At 38.4% G+C, this 14,289-nt stretch overlaps 1 protein-coding gene across 7 annotated transcripts in view; it reads right to left on the bottom strand.

Moving 5' to 3' along the window:
• C9H11orf65 (chromosome 9 C11orf65 homolog) overlaps positions 1 to 14,289 on the bottom strand; it is a 107,721-nt gene that overhangs the window by 80,510 nt on the left and 12,922 nt on the right. The gene's annotated exons all lie outside the window — the stretch shown is intronic.

The following is a 14,289-nucleotide window of genomic DNA, read 5'->3' as shown; positions in this document are numbered from 1 at the left end:
CATAGACATCACCAAATACTCAACACCAAAATCAGATTGATTGCATTATTTGCAGCTGAAGATGCACAAGCTCTATAGAGTCAGCAAAAACAAGATCAGGAGGTGGCTGCGGCTCAGATCATGAGCTCCTTATTGCAAAATTCAGACTTAAATTGAAGAAAGTGGGGAAAACCACTATGTCACTCAGGTATGCATGCGTGCCAAGTTGCTTCAGTTGTGTCTGACTCTGTGTGACACTATGAACTGTAGCCTGCCAGGTTCCTCTGTCCATGAGATTTTCCAGGCAAGAATATTGAAGTGGGTTGCCATGCCCTTCTCCAGGGGATCTTCCTCACCCAAAGATCAAATCCGAATCTCTTACATCTCCTACGTTGGTAGGTGGGTCCTTTACCACTAGCGCCACTCAAATCCCTTATGATTATACAGTGGAAGTGACAAATAGATTCAAGGGATTAGATATGATAGAGTGTCTGAAGAACTATGGATGGAGGTTCATAACACTGTACAGGAGGCGGTGATCAAAACCATCCCAAAGAAAAAGGAATGCAAGGCAAAATGGTTATCTGAGGAGGGCTTACAAAAAGCTTAGAAAAGAAGTGAATGGCAAAGGAGAAAGGGAAACATATACCCTTCTGAATGCAGAGTTCCAAAGAATAGCAAGGAGAGATAAGAAGCCCTTCTTATGGGAACAATGCCAGAAATAGTGGAAAGCAATAGAATGAGAAAGACTAGAGATCTCTCCAAGAAAATCAGAGATATTAAGGGAACATTTCATCCAAAGATTGGCACAATAAAAGACAGAAATGGCGAGGACCTAACAGAAGCAGAAGAGATTAAGAAGAAGTGGCAAGAATATACAGAAGAACTGTACAAAAAAAGGTCTTGATGACCCAGAAAACCACAACAGTGTGGTCACTCACCTAGAGCCAGACATCCTGGAGTGTGAAGTCAAGTGGACCTTAGGATTCATTACTACAAACAAAGCTAGTGGAGGTGATGGAATTCCAGCTGTCCTATTTGAAATCCTAAAAGATGATGCTGTTAAAGTGCTGCACTCTCCAAACATGCCAGCAAATTTGGAAAACTCAGCAGTGGCCACAGGATGGAAACAGGTCAGTTTTCATTCCAATCCCAAAGAAAGGCAACACTAAAGAATGTTCAAACTACTGCACAATTGTGCTCATTTCTCATGCTAGCAAGGTAATGCTCAAAATCCTTCAAGCTAGGCTCAACAGTACATGAACCAAAATATTCCAGATATAAAAGCTGGATTTAGAAAAGGCAAAGGAACCAGAGATCAAATTGCTAACATCCATTGTATCATAAATAAAGCAAGAGAATTCCAGCAAAACTTCTGCTTTATTGACTATGCTAAAGCCTTTGCCTGTGTGGATCACAACAAATTGTGGAGAATTCTTAAAGAGATGAGAATATCAGACTACCTTACCTGCCTCCTGAGAAACCTGTATGCAGGTCTAGAAGCAAAGTCAGAACTGGAAATGGAACAATGGACTGGTTCCAAATTGAGACATCAAGGCTGTATATTGTCATCCTGCTTATTTAACTTATATGCAGAGTACACCATGTGAAATGCCAAGCTGTTATGAATCACAAACTGGAATCAAGATTGCCAGGAAAAGTATTATCAACCTCAGATATGCAGCTGATACCACCTTAATGTCTGAAAGTGAAGAGGAACTAAACAGCTTCTTGATGAAGGTCAAAGAGGAGAGTGAAAAAGCTGGCTTGAAAGGCAACATTCAAAAAACTAAGATCATGGCATCTATGCCAACACTTCAAGGCAAATAGATGGGAAAAAATGGAAATAGTGGCAGATTTTACTTTCTTGGGCTCCAAAATCACCATAGACAGTGACCACAGCCATGACATTAAAATACACTTGCTCCTTGGGAGGAAAGCCATACAAACCTAGACAGTGTATTAAAAAGCAGAGACACTACTTTGCTGACAAAATCCATATGGTCAAACTATGGTTTTTCCTATAGTCATATATGAATGTGAGAATTGGGCCATAAGGAAGGCTCACCAAAAATTGATGCTTTCAAATTGTAGTGCTGGAAAAGACTCTTGAGAATCCGTTGAACAGCAAGGAGATCAAACCAATCAATCCTAAAGGAAATCAACCCTGAACATTCATTGGAAGGACTGAGGCTGAAGCTCTAACACTTTAGCCACCTGATGCAAAGAGCCAACTCACTGCAAAAGACCTTGATGCTGGGAAGGATTGAGGGCAACAGAAGATGAGATGGTTGGATGGCATCACTGATTCAATGGACATGAGTTTGAGCAAATTCTGGGAGATACTGAAGGACAGGGAAACCTGGTATGCTGCAGTCCATGGGGTTGCAGACTTGGACATGAGTTAGCTACTGAACAACAACAAGGACCATTGTTTAAAAAAAAAAAAAAAAAAAAAAAAAGGAAAGAAATTCGTGAAGCTCTCACTCCGGCTTTGACATCTGGTGTGAAAACCTTGCACTTTTTGCAAAGTACCTTCTTGTCATAAATTGAAAATGCAGCTTTTATGTGGGGGCAGGATTGCTATAAGAAGTCATACCTACAGACTTTAATGTGATTCAAGGAAAAGTGAAGTCATTACATGAAAACATTAAGCAAAAGAATCTAAACCTGAAAAATTTTAATTCCAGCAAAGGATGGTTTGATATTTTTAGAAAAAGGTTTGGCTTTAAAAAATGTAAAGATAATAGAAGCAGCAGTTTCTGCCAACTAAAAGGTGATAGACAGGTTCAGATGCCCACTGAAGAAAATGGAAAGGCTATCTGCCTCAACTGGTTCTCAGTGCAGAGAAGAGTGCCCTATTCTGGGGAAAAAAATGCCACAAAGGACATTTATTAGTAACGAAGAAAAGTACCAGGACATAAGGTAAGAAGGGACAGGCTAACTCTACTGTTTGTACAAATGCAGCTGAGTTTATGATCAGGACTGTGCTTAACTATAAAGATGCTAACCCCTAAGACTTAGAGGAAAAAGATAAATACCAGCTGTCAGTCTTTTAGTTGTACAAGAAGACTTGGACAACCAGGACACTTATACTGAATTGACTCCATTGATGCTTTGTCACTGAAGTCAGGAAGTACCTTGCCAGTAAAGGACTGTCTTTTAAAATTCTTTGATATTGGACAGTGTCCCTGGTTACTCAGAACTCTATGAGTTCATCACTGAATGCATCAAAGCGGTCTATCTGATATGAAAACACAACATCTCTAATTCAGTCTCCAGATCAGGGTGTCAATAAGGACCTTTAAATCTCATTGCACATGGTACTCTATGAACAGGACAGTCAATATTCTAGCAGAGAACCAAATAGAACATCATGGAAATCTGGAAAAACTACACCATGAGAGTTGCCATCATGGTTACAGAAAAAGAAATGAAAAAGCCATCAAGCCTGAAACAATAAATTCCTGCTGGAGAAAACAGTTTCCAGATGCTGTCCATGACTTCATAAAATTTATTACAGAGACAATCAAGGAGATCATAAATGGGACTGTGGACGTGGCAAAAGGTAGGGGGTGAAGGGTTTCAAGATATGGAACCTGGAGATATTCAAGGGCTAACAGACACCACATCAGAGGAATTAGAAGGCAACCTGATGGAGATGAGTGCTTCTGAACCAGTTCCAGATGATAAGAAAGAAAATACAGAAGCAGTAGTGCCAGAAAACAAATTGACATTTAGACAATCTATTATAGCAGAAGAGTTCTTACTATTCAAGACTGCATTGAACTTCTTTTACAACATGGAATTGTCTATGCTACAGGCACTGAAACTAAACAGTGGAAGGATTGGAGCCATGTAGAAACACTTTTAGAGAAACGAAAAAGTAAAAATTCAAGCAGAAACTATGACATCTTTCTATAAAATTACACTGGGCATGCCTGCCTCTCCTACCTCCCCCTTCACCTCCTATACCTCTCTCACCTCTGCCAATCTGAGAAAGTAAATAACAATCCCTCTTCTTCCTCAGTCTATTCAATGTGAAGATGATGAGGATGAAGATCTTTATGATTGATTTCCACTTAATGAATAGCAAATGATCATGCTGTATACTTAATAAACTTATCTGCTGTGTGTATGTGTGTCTTTGTGTGAAAATCTAGTAACCACAATGGTGTGCCTCACTCTCCTGTAACCGGAGAAATTCAATATCAGTGTATCATCATCAATTCAGTTCAGTTGTTCAGTCGTGTCCGACTCTGTGAACCCATGGACTGCAGCATGCCAGGCTTCCCTGTCCATCACCAACTCCCGGAGCTTGCTCAAACTCATTTCCATCCAGTTGGTGATGCCGTCCAATCATCTCATCCTGTGTCATCCCCTTCTCCTCCTGCCTTCCATCTTTCCTAGTATCAGGGTCTTTGCCAATGAGTTAGCTCTTCCCATCAGGTGGCCAAAGTATTGGAGCTTCAGCTTTAGCATCAATCCTTTCAATGAATATTCAGGACTATTTCCTTTACGACGGACTGGCTTGATCTCCTTGCTGTCCAAGGGGCTCTCAAGAGTCTTCTTCAACACTACAATTTAAAAGCATCAATCCTTCAGTGCTCAGCTTTCTTTATAGTCCAACTTACATCCATACATGACTACTGGAAAAACCATAGTGAATTTAATTCAGATGACCATACATCCATACATGACTACTGTGGGCAAGAATCCCTTAGAAGAAATGGAGTAGCCCTCATAGTCAACAAAAGAGTCCGAAATGCAGTACTTGGGTGCAATCTCAAAAATGACAGAATGATCTCTGTTCGTTTCCAAGGCAAAAAAATAAAGCACAGTACTGTAAATCTATTTTCTCTTTCTTGTGATTGTAATAACATTCTTTTCTCTAGCTTACTTTATTGTAAGAATATAGTATATAATACATATAACATACAAAATATGTGTTAATCATCTGTTTATGTTACAGTAAGGCTGCTGTAGTTAAGTTTTGAGAGTCCAAAGTTCTATTTGGATGTTCAACTGCATGAGGAGTCAGCACCCCTAATCCCACATTGTTCAAGGTTAAGTGTACTTTGTAATAACTCCTCCTTATATTGAATGCAATTAAAATCTTGAAATCTACTTAGTGTTATGACATGATTTTTTTTTAATTAGGAAGATGAACATAGAAGACCAGTGTGTGTATGTACATATGGTTGGTATAAGAGAGCTAATTTCTCATTTTATATTTTAAGAGGCTTCCAGAAAACAGCCACATCTAAAGAAATCAAGGTTGACATATACACACTACTCTATATAAAATACATGACTAATAAGAACCTACTCTTAAAATATAGCACAGGGAACTCTACTCAGTACTCTGTGACCTATATGGAAAAAGAATCTTAAAAAGTGGGTATATGTATAATTGACTCACTTTGCTGCACAGCAGAAACTAATATAACATTGTACATCAACCATATTCTAATAAAAATCAATTTTAAAAATGAAAAAAGAAAATAAATTAAGATCTATTTTAAGAAATATACATTAAAGTAATATATAAAAAGTAGAATAACATGCTATTTAAAATAAGGAGGTAAAAACCAAAAGAAGTGCATGTGCAACAGTGATAAAACAGAGTAGGGATAAAGAATGACCAAGGGATATTTTAATACAAACAGCCAAGGATGGCCTCTCTAATTAGGAAACACTACTGTTCATTATGCAAAGAGTGAACCATGGGAAAATGGTAGAAGAGGGTTCCAGGCACAGGGAACAAAAGATAAAAATGTCTTGAGATAAGGCGCCTGGTGTGTTCAAGTGGTAGAAAAGAAGACAACAGTGCCCTCAGGGCTCAGAGATGAGGCAGGAGAGCGGGAGGTAAGAGAAACAGGCGGGAGCCACACTATCATCATACGGGACATTGACTGGCATGGTTTGGCAGTGTACTAGAGTGACTTGTTTCAGTAGAGTCAAATTTTAAATTTTTGAGAATTTTGTGAGCTAGTTTTTACACACAGTCATTATTTTAAAATTAAATTACTTAAACTTACAATCAAAGAAAATAAAGGTAATATACACTCAAACTCATCACTTAACTATTTACCTTCTTATTGAAGGGGACCAGAATATACCACCCCAAAATATGCTACTGTCAACTACAAATTGGCACTTGCCATCGACCTCTACAAGGATTAAATTATGTGCTACTGCAGTTGCTGACCTTCAACACCCCCTGAAGGGAGTTCAGGGTGGAAAGCAGAAATGAGGCACTCTCTGCTCTGGAAAAACTGGCAGAATAGGTCTTCAGAGAGTTAGATATTTTCAAGAGCTGACTTTGTGAGCCCAATTCTTGCATCTTCTCATATCTAGAAAAGCACTAAATTCCTTCATGGTGACTTCTGCTCCTCCTAATTAGCAGAAATCTTCTGCAAAAATATGCAGTTGATTGCATGCACTCCCCCTTCACAAAAATCATATATATACTGACTTTTCCCCTACCTATTTGGAGCAGTTCCTCAGAGCTATCTGAAATGCTGTCTCCTGGGTTATAGTCTTCATTTTGCCCCAAATAAAACTTAATTCACACGTTTCACACTGTGCCCTTTTTTGGTCAGCAGTTATGGTGACCATGAAGGGACCCAGAGTGGACTTCTCTATTTCACCTGAACTCTACAAAAAACCAGAGCCTTGCTTCCAGGAAAGGGCCCTTTCACCTATCTGCCTCCTCGGAGAGTCCAGGTAAATTTAGCTAAGTCTCTCCTGGTTTTTGTATCTCCCATATTGGATCTCCTGAGCTTTATTTGGCTGTGTATAGCATGTACCTGCGCCGCGCCCCTGCCACCCCTTCAGTTGAAAGATACTCAGGGTGGCCTGGTTGAAAGATACCAGGGAAATAGCCACTCAGGTGAAAGATACTGGGAGGGGTGGTTAAAAGATACCAGGGTTTGCAATTATAGGAGACAGTGGTCTGTGTTGAGTGGTTAGGTAAGAGGCTGATCTGATACAATTCCTCAATTCAGTTGCCTTAACAGAATTGGCAGGATAAAACTGAATATACTACATAAGAGCTTTGCTCTGAAGAAAAGAAAAGGGACGTCTCCTCCTGGTCAGTTATGGCTTTCTCAGGCTACTGAGAAATTTACAAGAGTGGTGGGCGCAGAGTTTTCACACCATGGAGCGGTCCCACAGGGAAACCCACTCACTAATTAAAACACTTGTTCATCCAGGGGTCATGAATAAAAATTGGCCTTTCAGTGATCTGAGCACTTGCCATGGTCTTAGACCACCAAATGGAGAAACTGAAACATGTAAGAAGGCTGAAACAACTCTAGGCTGACACCAAGAGAGTTAAGCTCACAAGCAGCACACTGGCCCACTACATGACTTCACTAGTAAATTTTACCCCTGAGAAATTTAAGATGGGAAATAGAGCCTCTCAAACACTGAAACAAGGGGCATCAGGAAGCCAGTCTCTGACTAACATACCAGCCAGGTTTGTGCACAAACAAAAACTCACACTTGCAAGTACCTACTTAATTGGGGAAATTAAAGATCTCAACCTAAAATGACCACATTGAAGTTTTTCTGATATTCCAGAATTTATATTTTGCACACACAGAAAAAAGCCAGTTCTAAGATCAAACAGACTGAATGGAATGATTACTTTGAATAGTATCTAAGTTTCCAAAAGAGATACAGAAGCTTCTACAAGAGGAAATGATAGCATAACTTCTTTGCAGGAAACCAACAATTAATTGTTGAAAACTCTATCAGAACTAAAAAAAATCTGCTACAGTACTCTCACTCTGTCTCTCTCTCTGCTTCTCCCATGTATCCTCTTCTATCTGAATTGCCGGGCACAGATCCAACTCCTCTGCCTCTTACTTCTCCATCTTCCCCAATAAAGGGGAAAAAAATCAGACGTGATTATAGCTCCCTTAAGGAGAAATGTATTACAGGGAGAGGTGAACCATCCTTGGTGCTTATGTACACATCCTGGACCCAAACAGCACTTAGAGCCTTAGCTAAGGAATTTCCAAATCCAAGTCAGGATCCATTGTTGGTTTTCTTCCCCCCATTGGGTTTTGCTAAGGAATCTGAGTTAACCATCTGAACCTACAAGCCCAGGTTTTCAAATCTATATTAATTAATACAGCTGTTAGTTTCTGAAAGCAAAGCAAGGGGATGAATAAAGCAGAATGAAAACATCACTTCTTGGATTCTGAACCACTGGCTCACAATGAATGCAAGGAATTAGCTCAGAAATTGTTTGAACTTATCCAGAGCATTTTCCAAAAACCATAGACTGGACAGAGATTCAACAGTTGCAAGCAAAGATAGAATGAATCAATTATGGACTATTATGAAAAGTTTGAAAGAAACTTTTAAGCAACATTCTGACTTGACACCTGAATTATTCCTAACCACCAAAATAATCCTTTGCTTAACTCTGCCTTTTTAGAATGTTTAGATGAGGATTTGGCTACTCTAGTCAAAAGACATAAGCCAGGTTGGTCCAAGTTACACACAAATGCACTTGCTACACTGGCTGACCAACTTTTCAAAACCATTGTTGTTCAGTCACTCAGTCGTGTCTGACTCTTTGCAACCCCACAGACTGCAGCATGCCAGGCTTCTCTGTCCTTCACTACCTCCCAGGGTTTGCTCAAACTCTGTCCATTGAACTGGTGATATCATCCATCATCCTCAATTCATCCCCTTCTCCACCTGCCTTCAATCTTTCCCAGCACAGGGTCTTTTCCAATGAGTTAGTTCTTCACATCAGGTGGCCTAAGTACTAGAGTTTCAGCTTCAGCATCAGTCATTCCAAAGAATATTTCAGGGTTGATTTCCTATAGGATTGACTGGTTTGATCTCCTTGCTGTCCAAGGGACTCTCAAGAATCTTCTCCAGCACCATAGCTCAAAAGCATCAATTCTTTGGCCCTCAGCCTTCTTTATGGTCCAACTCTCACATCCATACATGACTACTGGAAAAACCATAGCTTTGACTATACAGACCTTTGTTGGCAAATTGATGTCTCTGCTTTTTAACACACTGTCTAGGTTTGTCATAGCTTTTCTTCCAAGGAACAAGTGTTTTTTAACTTCATGGCTGCAGTCACTGTCTCCAGTGATTTTGGAGCCCAAGAAAATAAAGTCTATCACTGTTCCCATTTCCCCCCCATCTATTTGCCATGAAGTGATGGTGCAAGATGCCATGATCTTAGTTTTTTAAATGCTTAGTTTTAAGCCAGGTTTTTCACTCTCCTCTTTCACTTTCATCAAGAGGCTCTTTAGTGCCTCTTTGCTTTCTGTCACTAGAGTGGTATCATCTGCATATCTCAAGTTGTTGATTTTTCTCCCATCAATCTTGATTCCAGCTTGAGATTCATCCAGCCCAGCATTTCCCATGATGTACTCTGCATATATGTTAAATAAGCAGGGTGACAATATACAGCCTTGATGTACTCCTTTCCCAATTTTGAACCAGTCTGTTGTTCCATGTCTGGTTCTAACTGTTGCTTCTTAACCTGCATACAGGTTTCTCAGAAGGCAAGTAAGGTCATATTCCCATCTCTTTTAGAGTTTTATACAGTTTGTTGTGATCCATGCAGTCAAAGACTTTAGTGTAGTCAATGAAGAAGTAGTAAGATGCTTTTCTGTAATTCTCTTGCTTTTTCTATGATCCAATGGGTGTTGGCAATTTGATCTCTGGTTCCTCTGCCTTTTCTAAATTTGGTTTATAGGTCTGGAAGTTCTCAGTTCATGTACTGTTGAAGCTTAGCTTGAAGGATTTTGAGCATTACCTTGCTAGCATGAAGGAGATATCTATGAAAATTATGAACCTTCAATTGTGCCAATTAAGTATACAGCACCAGTCAAAGGTTAACCAATCTCTGTTTAATCCCCAACAAGCAGAGAAAGCTAGCTTGAAGGAAACAACAGTATATCTCTTCAGAATTCTGATCCTGAGGGAATAAATACCATGAGGAGAACCTGATTTTCTCTACCAGTGCCTTGAGACCAGAGCTCTCAGGATCACTCATCTAGATCATCTCTAAATCCTAAGACTGAAAAAAGGAGTGGAAAAAACTCTTTTTAAAATTTAACTTATTCCAACTGTTTTTACAACTAGTAAGTTTTATATTGTGATATCTGATTTATGACTAAGTTTAGAAAATGAAGCTATGAGATCTTCCATTGTCTCTGATAGTATGTTTATGCATGCATTATTTCTGTTCTTACTTTGCATGGTTATTATCAAATTTAACTTGTAAGTAAGCTCTACTTAATTGGATTAAAAGAAATTAAACACTTATGTGAAAGTGAAAGTGTTAGTCGCTCAGTCCTGACCAACTTTTTGTGACCCCATGGACTCTAGCCTACCAGGCTCCTGTGTCCATGGAATTCTCCAGGCAAAAATACTGGAATGGGTTGCCATTTCCTTCTCCAGGGAATCTTCCTGACCCAGGGATTGAACCTGGGTCTCTGACATTTCAGGTAGATTCTTTACCATCTGTGCCACCAGGGAAGCCATACTTATACAAATTCTTAAAAAAAAAAAAAAATACAGAGAAGGTAACTGGCTAGAATTAACTTCAAGTTCATATGAACTGTAAAGTATTCAAAATTAAATTAATACCTGGTATTAATCTTTAAGTTTGTTGATCTAATTAATATAGACATGTGTTTAGAGTCATCAACATTAAGTACAACACTTCCATTGTGACTATGTTTAAGATAAGCTAAATACAATCTTGTTATATCTTTTAGAAATCTGTTAGCAAGGAAAGTGACTTGATGTGAAGAAATGTTTAAGGAAAGAAAATGTAAAGGGGATAAGAGCTTTTAGATAACTGTATTAAGAACAATTATGCTTCAGGAATGTCTATCTAAAATAGTCTCTCTAGATTCTGATAACTTGAAATTCTAGATTTGTGCTAAATTAAGTAATGGAGGTTTATTGAATAGCTAGGTCATTCACAAACAAGATACTGAAACATTAATTGTCAAACACTGGCTTCCTTTTACAAAGAAACAAAAGATTTAGAACTATTAATAAATGTTTGGTGCCACACTGAGACATTTTATATAAGAAAGCACATTTTTCAAGAAATTGTTTGGATTTATGTTTCATGGATGCTTAAGGAAAGTAGTATGTATGATTTTAGTAAAGGAGATGTGAGGAAAGGAACTACAATTTTATTAAGGGAAAAGGATGTACGTCTGACTTATAGGTGGCTGTTTCTGGATGGAATAAAATAAAGTGATGGTACAGAAAGTGGTGAAAGATTTATGAAAGTTGACCCCAAGAAAAGAGTTTTATGCATGGTCAGGATTGACCAAGTTTAAAATAAATTTGAGTAAATAAATTTAAAAGTAGGCTGATGCAAAATTTGAGTTGGGCTTTTCTCTCTGACAAGTTTTCTTAAGATGTTGAACTTCCTTTGATAATAAATTTTAAGTTCTTTATCTTTTAAGTGATCTGTTCTGTATTTACCTTTGAAATATTTTATAATTACTTTGACTAAGTGAATAACTATTGTATCACAGTGACTATTATAGGCTATGAGTGTTCTAAGCCCTTTCAGTATTTTTTGACAAAACTTTCTAAATCAAATTCTAATGAGGTGCTTTTGACCTTTGGCTAACTTTGGGATATTTCAAAGGGCCCCTGAAGGATCCCAAAGAGAGATATTATAGTTTAATATTAGGTATAATTAGGTATAATTGGTGTGTAAATCGAATGAGAAATTTTGTCAAATGAGTAATAAATCTTCTCAGCTTATAAATGCTTACTATTAGTAATATAGATATACCAGAAATTATATAGAATTCCTAAAGATATGACAAGTTCTTATAAAATGTTATCAGTAATAAATCCAGTTATTATCCCAAACTGTTGTGTGTCACAGCAGTAACCAAGTTTCTTTGTCAATTGCATTGTAATCAGATTTTTATGGCTTCTAAAGTCTTTTGTCATTATAGACAGTTATGGTTTTATTCTTATGCCTTTGGAAAATGCTTCCTCTTCAAGATTTATAGAAAGAAATTTTGAATAAATATAAGTTTCTGACCTTCAGACTACAATGTTGAACTGGGTAAGAAATTAAAGAATTCTAATGGGAAACCCAATAGCTTTATAAAACTCTTAACAAAAAGGATTAGTTATGTGAGACTGAATGAACTAGTGAATACTGTTATAATATTTACGGCTTTTATCTGAAAAATTACTAGTTTAAATCCGTGTTTTCCATGTATGAGGAAACCTTCTCCTCAAACTAATTATGACTTACAGTAATTTTGGTAAATTATAACTTTATAAGCAGAATTAAGAGATGGGAATACCAGACTACCTGACCTGTCTTTGGAGAAATCTGTATGCAGGTCAGGAAGCAACAGTTGGAACTGGACATGGAACAACAGACTGGTTCTAAACGGGAAAAGGAGTACATCAAGGCTGTATACTGTCACCTGCTTATTAAACTTATATGCAGAATACATAATGAGAAATGCCGGGCTGGATGAAGCACAAGCTGGAATCAAGATTGTCAGGAGAAATAGCAATAGACTCAGATATGCAGATGACACCACCCTTAAGACAGAAAGAGGAGAGTGATAAAGTTGGCTTAAAGCTCAACATTTAGAAAACTAAGATCATGGCATCTGGTCCCATCACTTCATGGAAAATAGTTGGGGAAACAGTGGAAACAGTGGCAGACTTTATTGTGGGGTCTCCAAAATCACTGCAGATGGTGACTATAACCATGGAATTAAAAGACGCTTACTACTTGGAAGGAAAGTTATGACCAAGCTAGACAGCATATTAAAAAGCAGAGACATTACTTTGCCAACAAAAGTCCGTGTAGTCAAGGCTACGGTTTTTCCAGTAGTCATGTATGGATATGAGAGTTGGACTATAAAGAAAGCTGAGTGCCAAAGAATTGATGCGTTTGAACTGTGGTGTTGGAGAAGACTCGAGAGTCCTTTGGACTGCAAGGAGATCCAACCAGTCAATCCTAAAGGAGATCAGTCCTGAAAATTCATTGGAAGGACTGATGTTGAAGTTGAAACTCAAATATTTGGCCACCTGATGTGAAGAGCTGACTCATCTGAAAAGACCCTGATGCTGGGAAAGATTGAAGGCAGGGGGAAAATGGGATGAAAGAAGATGAGATGGTTGGATGGCATCACCAACTCAATGGACATGAGTTTGGGTAAACTCTGGGAGTTGGTGATGGACAGGGAAGCCTGGCGTGCTGTGGTTCATGGGGTTGCAAAGAGTCGGACACGACTGAGCTGAACTGAAGTTTATTTCGAAGTTATCTCATTAATCTATCTTTGGATGAAAATCAGATGCCCCACAGCCTGCAACCAGGGAATTATTATATTGGAAAAAACATCACTTAAAGGACTCTCTACAACCCCAATGGAAAGGCCCTCACCAAGTATATTTAACTAGCTCATGTCCAGCAAAACTAAGGGGAATTGGATTCATATTTTCCACTTAAAAAGGACCCTTGCACTGGACTCTATGGAGAGGTCTGCTGACCTCAATCTCACCTAAAATAATGTTCAGAGAAAGGAGAAATTACACTCACATCAGGAAGAGAAGAATGCAACATCAGAGATAGACAGGTTATCTAAGATGCTGGACATGATTCATATGATCATTTATAATGTTTTCATGACTTCTTGGACCTCTGTATATAAATCAAATGTTTTTCTATCATTGACACCATCCTATAGCAGTTTTAAAAATCAATTCAATTATTGGGTATGTGGCTAATTACCTGTGTCTAAGTACTTCTGGATTACCTTGGTGAAGATTTCTTCACTCCAAGGCTCTGATTGGATGGCTTTCAGGAAATTTATTTTAGAAGAAAGAAAGTTCAGTTGTATTCAGGCTACTCTGGGATCCTCTCATCTAGCCAATTAATAATACCTGCTCTGGCCCTGGCCATGCATACAAATTTTCTTTTAGGGTCACTCAAGCTCAATCAGAACAGTAAGCTAAGTCTCAATCAAAAAGTGTAACCTCCTGTTTATTAGAAGGAAACCTCCCACAATTATGGGATGGATTTATGTGGTTAACATCAGGTAATAGTCATTTAAGTAAAAAATGTATTATGTTAAAGATGATCAGCCTTGAGGCTTCTGGTTCAGATGACAGAATAGAGGATGTGCACTTATCTCCTCCTGTGAGAGCACCAAAGCTGCAGCTAGCTGAAGAAAAACCATTGACAGGAGGATGCTGGATGCCACCAAAAAAAGATACCCACATCTGAAGATAAAAAAGCAGCCACAGTGAGACAGT

Source organism: Muntiacus reevesi, chromosome 9, assembly GCF_963930625.1.
Source record: "Muntiacus reevesi chromosome 9, mMunRee1.1, whole genome shotgun sequence".
NCBI classification, from domain to species: Eukaryota; Metazoa; Chordata; class Mammalia; order Artiodactyla; family Cervidae; genus Muntiacus; species Muntiacus reevesi.
This window is presented reverse-complemented; position numbering and strand designations above follow the sequence as displayed.